The sequence below is a fragment of the Phyllostomus discolor genome, chromosome 6 (genome assembly GCF_004126475.2).
Source record: "Phyllostomus discolor isolate MPI-MPIP mPhyDis1 chromosome 6, mPhyDis1.pri.v3, whole genome shotgun sequence".
Taxonomy (NCBI): domain Eukaryota; kingdom Metazoa; phylum Chordata; class Mammalia; order Chiroptera; family Phyllostomidae; genus Phyllostomus; species Phyllostomus discolor.
The window spans coordinates 137516683-137533469 of NC_040908.2; the positions used below are offsets into that span (position 1 = coordinate 137516683).

At 36.0% G+C, this 16787-nt stretch overlaps 1 protein-coding gene across 3 annotated transcripts in view; it reads left to right on the forward strand.

The window, feature by feature from the left end:
- PRMT3 (protein arginine methyltransferase 3) overlaps nucleotides 1-16787 on the forward strand; it is a 108726-nt gene that overhangs the window by 72232 nt on the left and 19707 nt on the right. The window lies entirely within an intron of this gene.

Genomic DNA, 16787 nt, shown 5'->3' on the forward strand with positions numbered 1-16787 from the left:
TAACTTTGAAATTTATATTAATATAAAGTCTATATTAACAAATAACTCAGTTTGCTAAACAAATATTAAACACTGACTGTGTGCCCAGGACTTGTCTGACACCTATGAGCAGCCATGCATACACATCCCTGGTTGGGAGCCTATGGAGGCAACCAATCAGTGTTTCTCTTTCCCATCGATATTTCTCTCTTTCCCTTTCTCTCTCTAAAAGCAATGAAAAAATGTTCTTGGGTGAGGATTTAAAAAAAAACAAACAAAAAATGCAAAAGCACCCTGGAGGATTGAGCGCCAGCCTGTGAACCCAGAGGTTGCCAGTTCAATTCCCAGTCAGGGCACATGCCTGGGTTGCGGGCCAGGTCCCCAGTTGGGGCCATGCAAGAGGCACATTGATACTTCTCTCCTTCTCTCCCTCCCTTCCCCTGTCTCTAAAAGTAAATAATTAATAAAAGCCCCCATAAAACCTATTTCTGTCTTGAAAAGACACTTAATTGAAGGAGACAGGTGCTAAGAACAGGAATATAAAGATAGAAATAGAGATGTGGACAAGGTGGTCTGGGACTGGAGCACAGAAAATAAGTATTTTCTGGAGGAAAAATTATAATTGGACATTAAATTTTACAGCCATTATTCCATAAGGAAAAAAAACTTTGTTTTTCATACCTTAAAAAAAGATTTTGTTTTTAAACAAAGAAGCTGACTCTGTTTCCACATATGAAAAGATTGAAGGAAAGAACTAAGTATGGTAGCCGTTTAATAAGTTCACTTTTGCATAATTTTAGTTCAACTATTTTCAACTCACTGTTCTGTTCTTCTGTATTCTTTCTGCTGTTAACATAGACAATAAACATTTTTATTTTGAATACTGTATTTTTTAAGTTCCAGTATGACAGACCTAGGTAGACCTAGGAGGAATGGAAATTACGAGGTAGAAATACTGTACTGTGGGAAACTTTAGCCTGAGAAACTGACTGCCGACCCTACCCAGGACAAACAGATGCCCGGCTAAGACCAGGGTCTGGGGTCGGCCTACCCTGCATCACAGGATGCAGCTTTAACTTGAACCTGACAAGATGTATTAAGAGCAATGATCAGCAGAAATGGCACCCAGCAACCAGCTCTAGCCAATCAGACTCTGACACCAAAACAAGTTACCCTTTGTGGGGTTTTGCACTTAAAAACCCTACCCTAAGAACAACCAAATGAGTCCTAATCTCCCTTGGTTGGCTCCCCAACCTCCCTTGGTTGGCTTCACTTTTCCCTCTTATTCCCCGCTAATAAATCCTGCTCCTTAGCTCGCAGCGTCCATCTGGTTTCTTGAGTGACTCCAACTTAACACAGTACTTATGTTTTCATTTTGTTAATCGTTTTTAACCAATTCGGTCATTTTTTTAAATCTAAATTCCTTAACATTTATAATCCTTTTTCAGGGTCTGTTTGCAAATTCCCTGAGCCATCTGTGAGGCTATACTTCTATTGTTTTTTTCTTTTACTTATGGGTAACATTTTTTCTCATATTTTGTGATTTTATACTTTATAGTAGACATTGTATAAAAGAATAGTACAGGTTATAGTAGATTATATTTTCCCCTACAAGAGCCTCCACTTACCTGCCAGGTAGCTAGGATGAGGAGCTGCTTCTTTTATCTAATGTGGAGCTGAGTTTGGTCTTTGGCCCACTGTTAGTTTCCAGAGTCTTGAGCTCTGGATCAGTCCTCTTCCTCTTGCCAATTTCCTGGGAACACCATCAAAATAAACCTGAATTTAGGGAGGAAGACAAAGCGAAGATTGTATGAGGTTTGGGAGATCTGGTTTTCAGTGGGTCTCTCAATGTGGACCAGGGGGTTAGAGGGAGAGGAAAGGTCCTGATCTGGATTTGGCATGGTTCATTGTCTAGTTGAGAATTGGGGGACATTGTGAAGGTTGGGTTTCAGAGTGAAACTTGAAGAGTAAACAGTCTAGTTGAGTCATCTGTTCTTGAGAAGATGCATTTACTCTCAGGATTGGTTGAAAAGTCTCTTGTTCATATAAATACATTTTCTTGAGGTGCGTGAAGCAAAGAGTCTTATCTTCTTGGGCAAGAGTTTCCGGAATAACAGAGTCGAATAGCAGTGTGATGATGACGATGGTAAACTGTGTAGTTGCAGGTAATTTTGGCTTTGGGATCTAAGCAGTGAAAAAAAACCTCTCTTCCTGCTTTGGAGCACAGCCACCAACTTCATCCGCATTCATAGTTTGCAGAGAGGACCAGCTCTACTGTTCAGGCTTCTCTAAATCCCCGTGCACCATTACTAGCCCAGATCTGGCCATGCAAAATTGACTGGGTTCTCCTTGTTCCAGCAATGTCCCTGTGCTTCTGACTTTTCCTTTTTTCCACCCATGGACCCAGCATTGGCTAAATGCCCTCAGATACGAAAGCCACTCTTTCTGTCTACTCGATTAAGAATGGGGCATCCCGAGCCCTGGCTGGCGTAGCTCAGTGGATTGAGCGCGGACTGGGAACCAAAGTGTCCCAGGTTCGATTCCCAGCCAGGGTACATTCCTGGGTTGCAGGCCATAACCCCCAGCAACCGCACATTGATGTCTGTCTGTCTGTCTGTCTGTCTCTCTCTCTCTCCCCCCCCTCCCTCTCTCCCTTCCCTCTCTAAAAATAAATAAAATATTAAAAAAAAAAAAAAAAAAAAAAAAAAAAAGAATGGGGCATCCCTCTCTGAAAATAGTTTATTTAAATTTCTTTGCTTCCAAGGCTCTTCAGTGGTTTTAATGAAAAACATGATTGTTTAGTTTATCCAGTTTTTTTTTTTGGTTGCATCAGAGCAGTGGTCTTTTGCAAACCTCCACATACTAACTAGAAATAGCCTTTTTAAAAGTTAGTAAAATAAAAATAAAAGTTATCAGTGAAATGGTAATAAGTTGTATGTTACCTCCCAATTCTCATTTTAGTTTTTTCTTGTTTTTTCAAATGATATATGTACTTGATAAATGCTCGAAATATAAATTTGTCTTTGGTGGAGTTCAAAACAAGTCTTTGAGTTACTGTTTTCTAAGGCTAATGCAGATGTTATTAAAAGAAACTTTTAAGTGTTGACAATTCAAAGTTTAGTGATTCCTTACTCATAGTACTCTTTGCTTTCATTTTACTTTTTAATTAAGCTTTAAATTTTTCTAATGGCTTAAGAAAAAATCAAGATGAGCCTATTTCTTTACAATAGTGTTCTTTAAATTTTCTTTCAAGGCCTTTGGAAAATCTCTATCAGTAGAGACCTACTAATTCCAAACTTATTCTTGAGTATTAACTCAGTTCTTAGTAGTTTGGGGTGTAAATTGACCTAATTTTGACCTTGCAAAGCTAATCAGCTAAAGAAACTAATTATTAAAACACATCTGTGCTACTTAGACATAGTAAGACTTGTCTTGAACTTGCATCATAGATTTTAGTGGGACATCTGGTATATATTTTAATAGGCTTCATTAAGTAAATTTTATGTCTTGAGAGGGGAGAGCATTCTAATTATGTGATTCCATCTCTACAATCAGTTTTCGTTTTCTCCTTGTATAACAGAACGACCATATGATCTACAGCATGATTCTGAACTTTCTTCTTTTGTCTGAAACCTGATCCTTTGTAGTCAGGCTTAGATGGTGGTAGAATTCTTAAATCCCTTCATTTATTCCCAGGAACTGTTTTTTTGAGTTGCAGTTCGTGCTAAGAGCTGCAAGTCTTTGGGAATATAGTAACAAGCCAGACAGTTCTGTTCATGAGGCATTAATGGAGAGCCATGTAAAAATTCACCTTAGGGATATTGGGTAAACCAAAGAGTTATTGAGACTTTGATTTCATGTGATAGAAGCATTGTAGCTATATATATAAGAAGATGTCTTGTACTTTGTAGAATTGTAAACCGAAGTTTATAGAGGAGAAATTACATGTCAGGCATCGCTTCAAAATAGCTCAGCAAAAGGGGAGGTTGAGAGTGTGGGGGAGGAGGGAGAGTATATGAAGTAAATGTGGAAAATACTGGTTAAGTATTGAATATAGGTGATAGGTACCCAGAGGTTTCATGCTTGCATCTATGTTTGAAATTTTTCATATTTGAATTTTGTAAAGAATCATACTAGTAAAAGTACAGTATTCTAAGAAATGCGTAAGAGTGATGAGGCAAAGATACTGCATTGAAATAAGTTATTTCTATACAACTGAGCTACCTACTAGATCTGCCACAGCTGACCACATGCTTACCCTGTGGCTTAACCATCTCACTTAAGTCTTTAAACAATAGAAATGTGTTCATATGTTCACCAAAAAGACATGCACAAGAATGTCCGTTGCAGCCCCAAAACTGGAAACAAACAAAAACATTTATCAATAGTAGAATGGATAAATAAATGATACATTTATGGAGTAGTGTACATCAGTGAAAAACAATGCTCTTCATTATATGCTACAACATAAATGAATTTCCTGAACAGAATATTCATTTAAAAAGCAAAAAAAAAACCAGATGTAGAAAAGTTTCTATATTTAAATTTTTAAAACAAGCTAAACTAAATGGTGATAAATATCAGAATAGTGGTTTCATTTTTGAGGAGGACTTAATTACTGGAGGGGGCAATAAAGGCTCTGGGATCTTGAGAATGGTCTCCATGTTGATCGGGTAGTAGTTGAGTGTTCATTTTGTGAAAGTTCACTGAGCTGTATCTCAGCAATTTGCTCACTTTTATAGATGTGTGTTGTAAATTTTATACTTGTGTACTTCAATAAAACATTGATCGTCACATTGGCTAAAAGAGACATCTGTGCATTTTTTGCATGTTTGTGATATTTCAGTTAAAAGGTTTATCAAAACCAAATAAAGGACATCTGGTGGTCAGAAGCTTGATGAGTAAAGGAATTAAAAGAAGCCCAGCATGGCTGGAACAAGTAGACTGTAGTGTTTAAAGAATGTGGAATGCTGTCCAGAGAGATCAGTTAGTACCTTATGTTATTTGCTCTTTTTCTGAGATGAGTGGGAAAAAGTTGAAGTTTTTTAAGCAGAGAGTGATGTGATCTGAAGGGTAGTTTGGAAAAATCATGGCTACAATATGGAGAACAAATGTGAGACCAGAGTGGATGTGCAGAGCCAGTGAATAGGCTATGATGGTAGCTCAGGTGAGAAATAGTGATGACTTACACATAAGTAGTTTTAATGGCGGTGGAAAAAAGTGGACCTACTCAAGACCTACGCAGAAAGTAAAAACTGATGGGGCTTGAGAGTAGATTAGGTCATGGGGATGTGAGGAAGAGTTAACAGTGGTAACTGCAGGGTTTCTTGATTTTATGGTTTGATGTGAAGGTGCTATCTTGTATGACAAAGGAAACTGGAAGGAGAACAGGTTTAGAGGTGAGGATCAGAAGCAGCTCAATTATTAGGTTGAATTTGAAATGCCTTTGGGATGATGCAAGTAGTGACAGCCAGCACAGACTTGGAATCCTCCTCTGTGGCCTGTCTTACCGAGTCAGACTTGTGATATATTTGGTCCAGGTATGATATATGCAGGAGAATCAAGAATGTTTGTAGGAGGATATTTTTTAATACCCCCCCAAATAAGCCAACACTGTTTAACAAAGCATTGTAGGCAATCATAAAATTATATAAATCACTCTTGAACTGCGGTGTATTTTTTAACCTCTGCTACTTGAGGTTAATGGGTTCTAAAAGCTTTTTATTAAAAAGCATGTCCAGTGGAACAGCATCATCTGCAAATATAACTTAATCCAAATTAACTCTTCATGTAATAAAAAAACAGAAAGAGTCTGTGAGAGGAATTGTGGTCTAAATAGTGCAGATGATTCTACCCTCCATTTTATTTAACAAATACATGCCCATTTGGGGTCTCCCGAATGGGGGGGGGTGGAAAATTTATCTGCCATCCTTTCAGTTCTGATCAGCTTTTAAGTGTTTCTTGAGTATGAGCATCTTGCTGGACTACGTGTGATTCTTGTCTCTAGAAGGATGTATTTATAATACAACATGCCATCTACATCATCTGGAGCCCAGCCAAAGAAACGGTGATTTGTGTCATTGCCAAAAGAATTGGTCGTATTGAATTTAATGAGGGATGTTAGCCTGCAATTCAAAACCTTATTAAAGGAATTTTTTCCAGAGGAATTTGGATTATCTGAGGTTTATGTGACTTATCTTCTACAAAATATACGACTGTATGATAAAAGGATGCTTTGTTTCATATTCAGAGGGATTCCATCTAGTTCTGATATTGTTTAGATTTGATTTAGATGTATTGCCTATAAAATTTTGGATACTTCTAATTGATCCCCTCTTTCATTTCTCCCTACCAGAGAGTTTAGCCTTCTAACCTGGACTTCAGAGGATTCTAACCTTTGTAAAATCTAGATTTCTTCAACTCATTTTCTATGTTTAATTGCCATCCTATCTACTTTTGCACTCTCTCCTTGGAAACACAGCATTAATAAAATCTTAGTTTTTAAAGCTGTATGTTTCCCACCTCATGTTAACTTTGATGTGTGTTCATTGAACAGAATAGTGGAAGGAATCACCTGTTTATTAAACTATTATTTAAACCCACTCAGAGAAAATGCAAGAGTAGGTTTAAATGAGGAACCTTGAAGTTGAAAAAAATCACTCGATTCTCTTTGGAAAGCTATGCTGTATAAAGCCCCTCTGAATCCGACTGAGTTATGTCATAAAAGGACTTGAATATCAGATTGTTCTAAAGTGCAGTTCAAGTGGAATGTTGAAATTCTTCAGCTACATTACAGTCATAATGTAATTCTAGGTAGGTATAGGGTTATGCTTGAAATCAACAATGCCAAGGGCCAGAATATTTATGAGAGAAATAATCACACTCAAGCAGGACCGAAATACTTATCTCACACACAGCAATAAGCATAAAAATGGTTTCTTTATCAAATAATCAATAGGAGTAGACTCTTGATTAGAGATGTCAGGGGAGTTTCCCTAGACTTATCTCAGAGGCTGCCAATTAGAATTATTAGGTTGTGATAATAAATGAGTTTGACCAGGTATTTTCCTCTTTGATTCAGGCAGTTTTCCCTGGTGTAATGACCTGTAAGGAAGTAATCTTCCCGGTTCAGATTCCCTTTGACTTATGCTCCGGCAGAAACCATCGTACATGTTTGCATTAAGATCTCTCAAAACCCTGGGGTGCCTAATGTTTCCAGATGTCTGATATGTCTGTGTGTTCATAGGGAGGATTAGGCCTTGTAGAGAGATGAGTCAACAACTGGAAAAATAATTTTTGTTATGTATACCACGTGGTTCATAAGTTAATGTTTACCGAACCTAGTTCAGTTTTTCTCTTTTCTAGAAGACTGAATGAGAAAAGGACCAGTTTTGAAATAGAAGGGAGTTTTCTGAAAATGCTTAAAATCAAAGAGGAAAGTTTAAACAGTAATAATGTAGCACTATGATTGAAAGCTTTAGATTTAATGGGCCAAGTTCACAAGTATGACTTTACAGATATTTGATTTCTCCAAACTCCAAGTTATTTATATGAAAAGTGGAGATATGATACCAGTCCCTTCCACCTGGGTATTATTTTGAGTGCTAGCTGACATAATACATAAAAGCATTTGCCACTGTTCCTGGCACACAGAACATGCTCATAAAATGATCCAATTAATTTACCATTCACTTTCTTGTCTTGCCTTAAAGAAAGGGTTAAGTTTATTTTTAACTTATTCATTGCTTACGGGGGTTTAGGGTGGTGTGAATTCACTGATGGATTTACTTATTCCATCAGGATTGAACTGACCTTTTTTTTTAATTGGCAAAAGTATGCAATGAAAACTCTGACCTATTAGTGTACCTGAATATCTAATGTAGTAGAGAAATGAGACCTTCTTTCAAAATGCTGCATTTATGCAAAGCTGCTGTTTCTCGAAGCAGAATCATTTACTTTCTGCCTACAGTCTTGCAGAGTCACGTTTTTAGTTTCTAGGACACTAAGCAAACGATGCGACTACTACAGAACGCCCTTTTCTTTAACAACTGGCATGTCCTGGCTGCCCCAGAGGCTACACCATAGTGTTCAGTCTGAGTTTTCTCTTCTCATCTGCATTCTTTCATTCGGCATCCAACCACATGGATATAGAACAGGCCGGACTGAGAATTACAAGAGCCCCATTTTTGTACTCCTCCCCACGTGACGCCAACAAAAGGGTGGCACCAGTAGTCCTTTAGCTGCTTCCTCTGAGCTGGTAAATGCCTTTAGGGCAGAGGCAGGCCCAAGTGTCAGTCTCACACTTTGGATCCTTCTCAGTCTTGGCTTGGTAATGCTTTAATTTCTCTCTCTGATACCTTCAGACATATAGTATTTTATATTTTGTTAGCTCTTATAGTTGCCGTCAGCAAAGGGGTCACATATTTTATCCAGCCCACCACTTCAGGATCCAGAGTCTTTATTCCACTGTTTTTTCCTCCCTACAGTCCCCTGCCTATAACATTCTTCCCCATTCTCTAAACTATTCCTTCATTTGTTATGTCGCAGTTTAAATGTTGCTGCCTCTGGGCAGCCTTCCCTAATTCCACCACATAGATTCTAATATATTTATTAAATATTCCTGCATTCCCTGTCATAGCACTCACCATACTTGGGATGCTTTTCAGTGTCTTTTGTTCACTTGTAGATTCCTATAGGCCCTTAAGGGCAGTCTCACCATATCTCTTTTCACCTCCGTATCTTCACTGTCTAAGCAAAATGCCTGAGCCTTCTACCTAAACAGTGAAAACAGCTGTTCATTTGAAGTATATAATGGTGAAAATTAATCTGTGCTCTTAGAGATCACAGTGGTAGTGAGAGAACAATGCTGGTGAGGACGTGGAGAAAAGAGAACCCCTGTGCACTGTTGGTGGGATGGTAAATTGGTGCAGCCACTGTGGGAGAGAGTATGGAGGTTCCTCAAAAAATTAAAGATAGAACTACCTTATGATCCAGCAATCCCACTCTGGATATACATCCAAAGGAAATTAAAACGAGATCTGAAAAGACTTCTGCACTCCATGTTCATTGTAGCATGACAGCCAAGATATGGAAGCTAAGTGGCTGTCACCAGATGCGTGGCTAAAGATGTGGCATACATGTGCAGTGGAATATTATTCAGCCATAAAAAGAAAGAAATCCTGCCAGTTGTGACAACAAGGATGGACCTTGAAGACATTATGCTGAGTAAAATGAGTCAGACAAAGAAAGACAAATACTGTATTGATATGTGAGAGCTAAAAAAGCTCAGAAACTGAGGGTAAAAATGGTGGTTGCCAGTGGCTGGGGGATGGGAAGACAAACTTCAATTTGTAAGTTGAATAAGTCATGAGGATTTAGTGTATATCATGGCAATTATAGTTAATAATACTGTATTACATTACTTGAAAGGAATAGATCTTAAACATTCTCATTACAAAAGAACTGATAATTATGTGATTCAGATGGTGGAGTCATCTAACAATGTGATGATAATCATTTGGCAACGTATAAGTATATCACATCAACACACTGAACACCTTAAATTTACACAACGTTATATGGCTGTTCTATCTCAGTGAAGCTGGAAACAGAACAAATCAGGCTAGTAGATACCCTTGTGGGGGAAGGTGCCTAAGACTAGCTGAGTGCGTAAGGGGGGATTACTAGCAGGCTAGATACTCTGTTCTTGATTTGAGTGTTGGTTTCACAGCTGCATTCTTTTTGAAAATTCGTCATGATATGTACTTACGTATAACATTTCTGCATGTACATTATACTATACAAGGTTTTTTTACAGTGAAAATATTGCTGTCTCAGTGAATATTTAATGTGTAAAATAATATCTTGTATTTATAACTAGGAAGAAATATAGAACAGTTAGGGCATGTAAGGTATCAATTTATGGAATGTTAGAATTAAAGTACTTGCGTTTTGGACTCTGAAGAGGTGATTTCTTATGCCCCTTAAAATCACTATAATTAGCAATTTTGAAATTACAAGGGAGCAACCCAATACATTTTTAAAAAATCTATTCATAACTGGGAATATTTCAAGTAGATAAAAAATTGACTACATTGAGTTTTTTCAATAAAAGAACCTTTCAGAAATTTTAGAGTTATTGTCTGTTTTGCTACTTCCGTATTTCTAGGTCTATTTCTAAACTGCTCAATTTGGCAAAGTCTCTTGAGAAGTGTATGGCATTTAATGTGTATTGTTCCCTAGAGGAATTATGGAAGAAAGAAAAGATGCAAATTTTCTCTTGGGATAAAACAGAAAATTAATTGAAGAAGGAAGAATCCATTATTTCAGATATAGTTAATATTGGGAGAAGGTCATAGTATATAATTTTCCTATGTGTTGGTTATGTTTTCTTAGTTTTAATAGCAGAACTCATGCTTTTTTTGTAGCAGCTTGTATAGCTTTTGTTTGTCTTTTCATCTGGTTGGTTTTTATACAGTGATGTAAACTATAATAAATCTTTCTTATGTATTATCTTCTTACTCTTTTTTACTTGCTTTAAACTCAGCAGTTGGCTTTTGGATTCCATATTAAGATTTTGAAAGAAATACTCCAACAAAAAACGAATTGTATTTTTGTTATAGTGATCCTGCTGCATGGATTACAAGCACGCTGCCTCCATGCTTGGGTAAACTCCATCAAAAGCACATTATCCTCCTACTTCTGTGGACAGCTGCCTAATTGTATCTGCTGTAACCACACGCTGTTGGAACATGATACCAATGAGGAACAGAAATGATAAATTACTCCCTGCAGGTGATAGTGATAATGATAATTTTTAATTTTCTTCCTCATAAGGTCTAGCCTGATCTTATTTCATTGGCTGCCATTCTGCTACGTGCACACATGATACATCCTCTTTAAAGAAATACTCGCTGCACTGAAATACACGAGAAAGTGATTCATTTTTATTTCAAGTCATTGTTCTTCAAATGAGCATGTATAAAATGAACTGCGTCTACCTTTTTATGTGTGGGATAAACAAACAGATTGTGGTGTAAAACAGATTTTTAAATGATTCAGTTTACAAATGCTGTGGATTATTTTCTTTTGTGAAATTTAGAGACAAGCAGTTCATTCTCAAACTGTATTCTCATACTTAGGAATATTTAAGATGCACAATACAGTTACGTGCCCCTACTGTTTTCCTGTGTACTTCAGAGTAATTGTGGAGGATTGCCACTACATGATAAGCATGATCAAACTATTCCAGAAATTTACTGCATGCATGTGTTTTCCTTTCATTCTGTTTTCTTCTCTCATCATCAGTGTTCTTATTTCCATTCACTCTGTCTTCTCTCAGCCTAAGGGAACTAAAATTTTTCTGACTGTGGTATAATCCAGTGAAATTTTATTTAATTGTGATCTTTGCAGATTAACTCAACTCCTACAGATATTTGATTTTAATACTTCCTCTTTTCCTGAGCATTTGTTCCCTTTGTCCCTGACAAGATATATTTGTGGAAATAAAGAGGAATTTATTCTGGGGTCAGGTTTTCTAATGTATCTGATCTTTTTCAAGCACATGTCAAGTTGTGCTGCAGTCAGTTATTACCATTGTCTGTTAGTCTTCATTTTTAATTTCCAGTGCTTGATTTTTCTTGCATTTGAATGGCTTTTATAAAGAAAGGGTAAGTTCATTGAAATTAATGTTTAAAAGATCTAGAGATACCCTGTTAAAGTGATGGCATGATGGTAACAACGTAGTGGAACTGTATTTGGAAAAAAGTGACATATTTATATTCTTCAGCAAAATAGTTTCATCCACAAATCAGCACACATATTTGGTTATATGGCTTTGCAGAAACAAAAACCCTAGTCATAGGTCAATTGGTTTATGTGACTGTGTTTCAAATTCAAAAAGGTTTTTTTTTCTTTTTCTTCTAATCTGTATTTTAATTACTAAGGATCACTTATACAGAAAAAATAAAATCCTTTTTATTTGAGTGCCATTGTAGGCTCTGCTTGTGTTTGAGAATAATTACCCATTTTTAAACCAGAAGTTCTTTTTGGTTTTTCAGAGTAAGAGTTTTCTGCTTGCTCAGTTATGTGAATGCTAACTGATGAATAGATTATCTGCACATAATTCTTAATCCCCCATGAATTTCTTCCTAGCATTCCTCATGCTTCTGCCTAATGTGTGCGGTGGAACTGATCTTAATATTACCCTCAACCAAAGGTCATTAGGAGGGTACATCTGCATGAGGAGCTGAAGATACACTGCGGTGCATTTCAAAGGGAACTGTAAAACAGATGTGATTTCAGATTTCTCTTTGTCATAGATACCTGCCAGCTTCTTTTTACCAAATTAATTACATCTTTTCTTTTCCTTTCCTATTTTATTTATTTGTCCTGAGACTTATAAACTGCTTTTTGGTTACCCCAAATTATCCATTTTTTCCCACCTATTTTTGGAGGTCTGGGGGAGGGGAGGGTTAGTTTCTTCTTTGATTTTTTAACTAAATTTCATAGATAGTTGAATTTGGGGATTGGAAAACGGTTTTAAAATATCTTTGTGTTCTCAGATCTTTTTATTTTTTAATTTTGTTGTAAATTCATGTACCAGCCTCTCTTCGTCATTAAAACCTGTAGTTATAAATTCTATAGTCTATTATTATAAATTCTACAATAGTTCTACCATATTAATATTGCTATTCTGTTTTTTAGCGGAGCTAAATATATGATGTCTCACTTGGTATATCTTATACATTTCAGGTCACATCTTCTGATGATGTTATATGAGCTTCTTTTAAATCTGAATTTGTTGTTTTCACAAACAGTTTTGTTGGCTTACTGGGATTTTTTTTCTACCTTTTTGTTGTTGTTGTTGTTGTTGTTAACATAGAATATTAGGAGTACAGAAAACATATGTGTACCTTAAAGAACAGTTATAAAGTAAACCCCTTCGAATGAAACCCATTTACATCTTTAAAAGTCTTCTTAATGTTTTAATATACTTGGGCAATTTCTAATTAATGTGACTATTCCATATACGTCTTTACTCCTCTAGCTTCTACTTTTTTCTTTTTGTATTTGTTAATCTCTTTATTGAAAAAAAATTGTGTAAATACTAGTTGGGGAAAACGTGTCATACTTTTTTTCATTTAGTTTCTCCTACATATTAGACACTGCCCTAGCCCCTGGGGTTACAGAGATGACTGATTTGGGGGAACTAATTCAAAGGAACTAAAGGAACTGATTCAAAGTAATGGTTGACTTGAATGCCTTCGTGCAATATGATAGGTCATTTAATTCAAGTTGTATTAAAAGTAAGATCACAAGTTGTGAATTTTTATGAGAAATATAAACTATAGATAAGCATAAAAAATAGAAACATTACAAAAAAAGAATATGACTTTTCCAAATCTGCCATCTACTTTTGGTAGCTGAGTAATTGTGTGTGTGTGTGTGTGTGTGTGTGTGTGTGTGTGTGTATAAATATTTGTATAACATATAATGTGTCCATAATATACATTATTATTCTTTTCATTTAATAGTACATTGTGACTTCTTCCAAGTCAATAAATATTTATCTTTTGATGGCCAAGTGGTATTCCATTATGTGGAAGTATTATGATTTATTAACTGGTCACCTGTTGTTGAAAATTTGAGCTAAAATTGATAACTTACGGCTAAATCTTTGCAAGCATACATAATAATTTCCATAGAATACTTTTTAGAATACCTGGATCATTGAGTATGTACGTTATGTAAGCATTTTAATTGAATACCTAACATACACTTACAAAGTGGAGAAGTGCAGAAATCTTAAGTGTAGTGTGATAAAATTGTCCAAAGTGAATACCCACCATGTTCCCATCACTCAGCTTAAGAAAGTAATTACTACTAGCAAACCAGGAGCCTGCCATGTAACCCCTTTCAGTTGCTACCCCACACAAGGGTAATTACTATACTGACTTATAACTCTATAAGTTTTGCTGTTTTTGAAAAGTCTGTATATAAATGGAAATATATCATGTATACTATTTCATGTTTGACTTCTTTCTAATACAAATGTTTTTTCTTTTGATACACGTTGCTAATTTCTTTCTAGAAAGGTTATTTCAGTTTATTTTCCCACTATGAATGCCACATTTTTCACTAAACTGTGGATATTATCATTTAACAAAATGTTTTCCCCAATATAATCAAGGAAAATTATATCTGGTTGTTTTAATTACTTATTTTCTCCAAGTCAAACATCTTTTTTACTGTTTATGAATCATCTGAGTTTTCTCAAATTTCTTGTCTTCATTTCTTTTGATACATTGTTTCCTTACTAACATGTAGAAGTTTAATGTACAAAGAACAAGTGGCCCTTTGTTTTATATATATATTACAAGTGTTCTCAGATTTGCTGCCTTTTAATTTTGATACTAAAATGTTAGATTTTATGTATATTAAGTCTGTCTGTGTGTGGCATTTAAAAAGCCCTCTTCAGTTCCAGTTTTTATATACACTTACACATGTTGGTGAATTTTACTCTTCCTCCTTCCGACTCTTCTGCCCACTGCGCTGGTCTTTGTGATGATGTGTGTGTTCATCTGTAACCCACCGGACAGTGCTACAGCTTCCCCTCAAACAGCCATTGGTGTTGTAAAGGAATTCGGAAGGAAAAGGCAGTCTCTTACAAGACCCAACTATTTATCGCCGCTGTTGTTCTCACATTGTTTTTGATGTTTCCGGTTTCCTTCTATTATGGCCCATGCGCCTGAAGAATGTCCTTTAAAATTTCTTCTAAAAAGTCTGTTGGCAATGAGTTATTTTTGGTTTCTTCACTTGAAAATGTCTTTATTTTGCTTTTATTCCTGAAAGGTGTTTTTGCTGGATATAGAAAATTAAAAGGTATTTTTCCTGCTCCAATAGATTTTTCTTTTCTATCATGACCTCCAATTATATATGTGTTAGATTTACAGGTTCCTGAGGCGCTATGCATTTTATTTAAGTTTTTCTCCTTGGATTTTTAAACTAGACAATTTTTATTGATCTATCTTGAAATTCATTGTTTTTTTTTTTCTCTTGACATCTACTCTGCAGTGCAGCCCAGGGAGTTCTTTTGTTACAGTTATTGTATTTTCCATTTTTCTAAATATTTCATGTGGTTCTTTTTTATAGTTTCTTGTTTTCTCCTGAGAATTCCTATCTTCTGATTCATTTCCATGTGTTTTCTGTTACTGTGTACCCTCATAGTTATGATTTCGGCTTTAAAGTCTTTGATAGTACAGCCTCTGGGTCATCTCGGAGTTGGCATCTCATGATTGTCTTTTATCTTTGGGAGTTGGTTGCATTTTTCTGATTCTCTGTATGTTGAGTAATTTTGGGTTATGTCCTAGCTGTCATACATGCTATGTTGTGTCGCATGGATTGTCAGTAATGTTATCATTGTCTAGAGAGCATTCGTGTTTGGTGTTAGCAGGCAGTCAGCCCAGGTAAAGTCAAAATGTAAGTTCTGTCAACAGCGTCTGGGCAGACAGAGGGCAGACAGGGGTTCAAATCTGAGTTTCATTCTTTAAGCATTTGCTACATTGTTTTGGGCCTCTACTCTACATATATACTTACAAAATCAGTCTGAGACTTGTTTAGGTTTTTCAGATCTTATTTTACTTCTTTAAGCTGTTACTTGTTGGTTTGGATTTTCCCCACACAAATTCTTTTAGGGATTAATTCTGGGGCTTGTGTCAGTGATTCAGGTTTTAGTTCAGTTCTCTCAACCTTCGTTATGTTGTTTTTTGGTCTCTCCAGGGCCATGTAGCTCAGGGGTTCAGCCGAGACTTGTGCAGCTTTGTATAGAATTAGGGCATCCCCTGCCCTATCTCCTTCTTCCCTGTATTTGTTCTACATACTCTTACTTTTTTCAGAGGTGAAAATGATCAGTTCCATCTAAGTTTAGTTATCCAGTTGTTTCATAAAGTGCCTGACTATGCAATGAGGCTAGCTATACAAGGTATTTAAGAAACTAAAGACTAGAAACATTAATTTAACTAAAATTTACGAAGAACCTGCTGTCTAATAGGCGTGTGCTGTGTAAAGGGCATAAAAACATAAGTTACTCATAGGCTTTACTTAAAAATAAATTATAGTCTGATAAGGCTAACTAACTAAAATATTAGCATGATAAGTACTATATTAAAATTCTGTATCGTAGCACATTCACTCAGTAGACGTTAATTGTGTCCTGTGGCCAGGCACTGCTCTGGGCACTAAGGATACAGTGGTGAACAAGATAGATCTACAGGAATAAATCTAAGAAAACAATTGAATTACTCAGTGGAGAGGTCTCAGAAAACCAACTGAAAAAAATGTTATATTTTAGAAGTTATCTCATTAGCTGCATGGTTTTCTAGAATTGTAGCTGAGTACTACATAGCTTTATGATTCTGTTTGACAGAATTATAAATAGTATTTTGATTTTCTCTTGGTATCTAAAGTATAATGAACCTGAAGGTTAAATATTGAATTTGGTTTGGATTCAATCCATATTAACCCTACAGATCAATAAAACTTCACATTCTCAACAAAAGCAGCAGTGTCCTGTTTTTAACACTATTTTCTAAGTTTTATTTAGTGCCAGTTTTAAAAGTAGGTTAAATCAAGCCAGTCCCACTAGTGAAAGAAAAAGGAATGGTACCATTTAAAGTTTAAACAAACAGAAATGAAAACTATGGATTCATCTGAATATGTTAATGTCTTTTAGAGGCCTTTCTGTGCTGTCATAGCAGCCCTCAGAGTTCCTTTGAAGTTTCTCTTTTGAATATTTGCTTCAACATAAA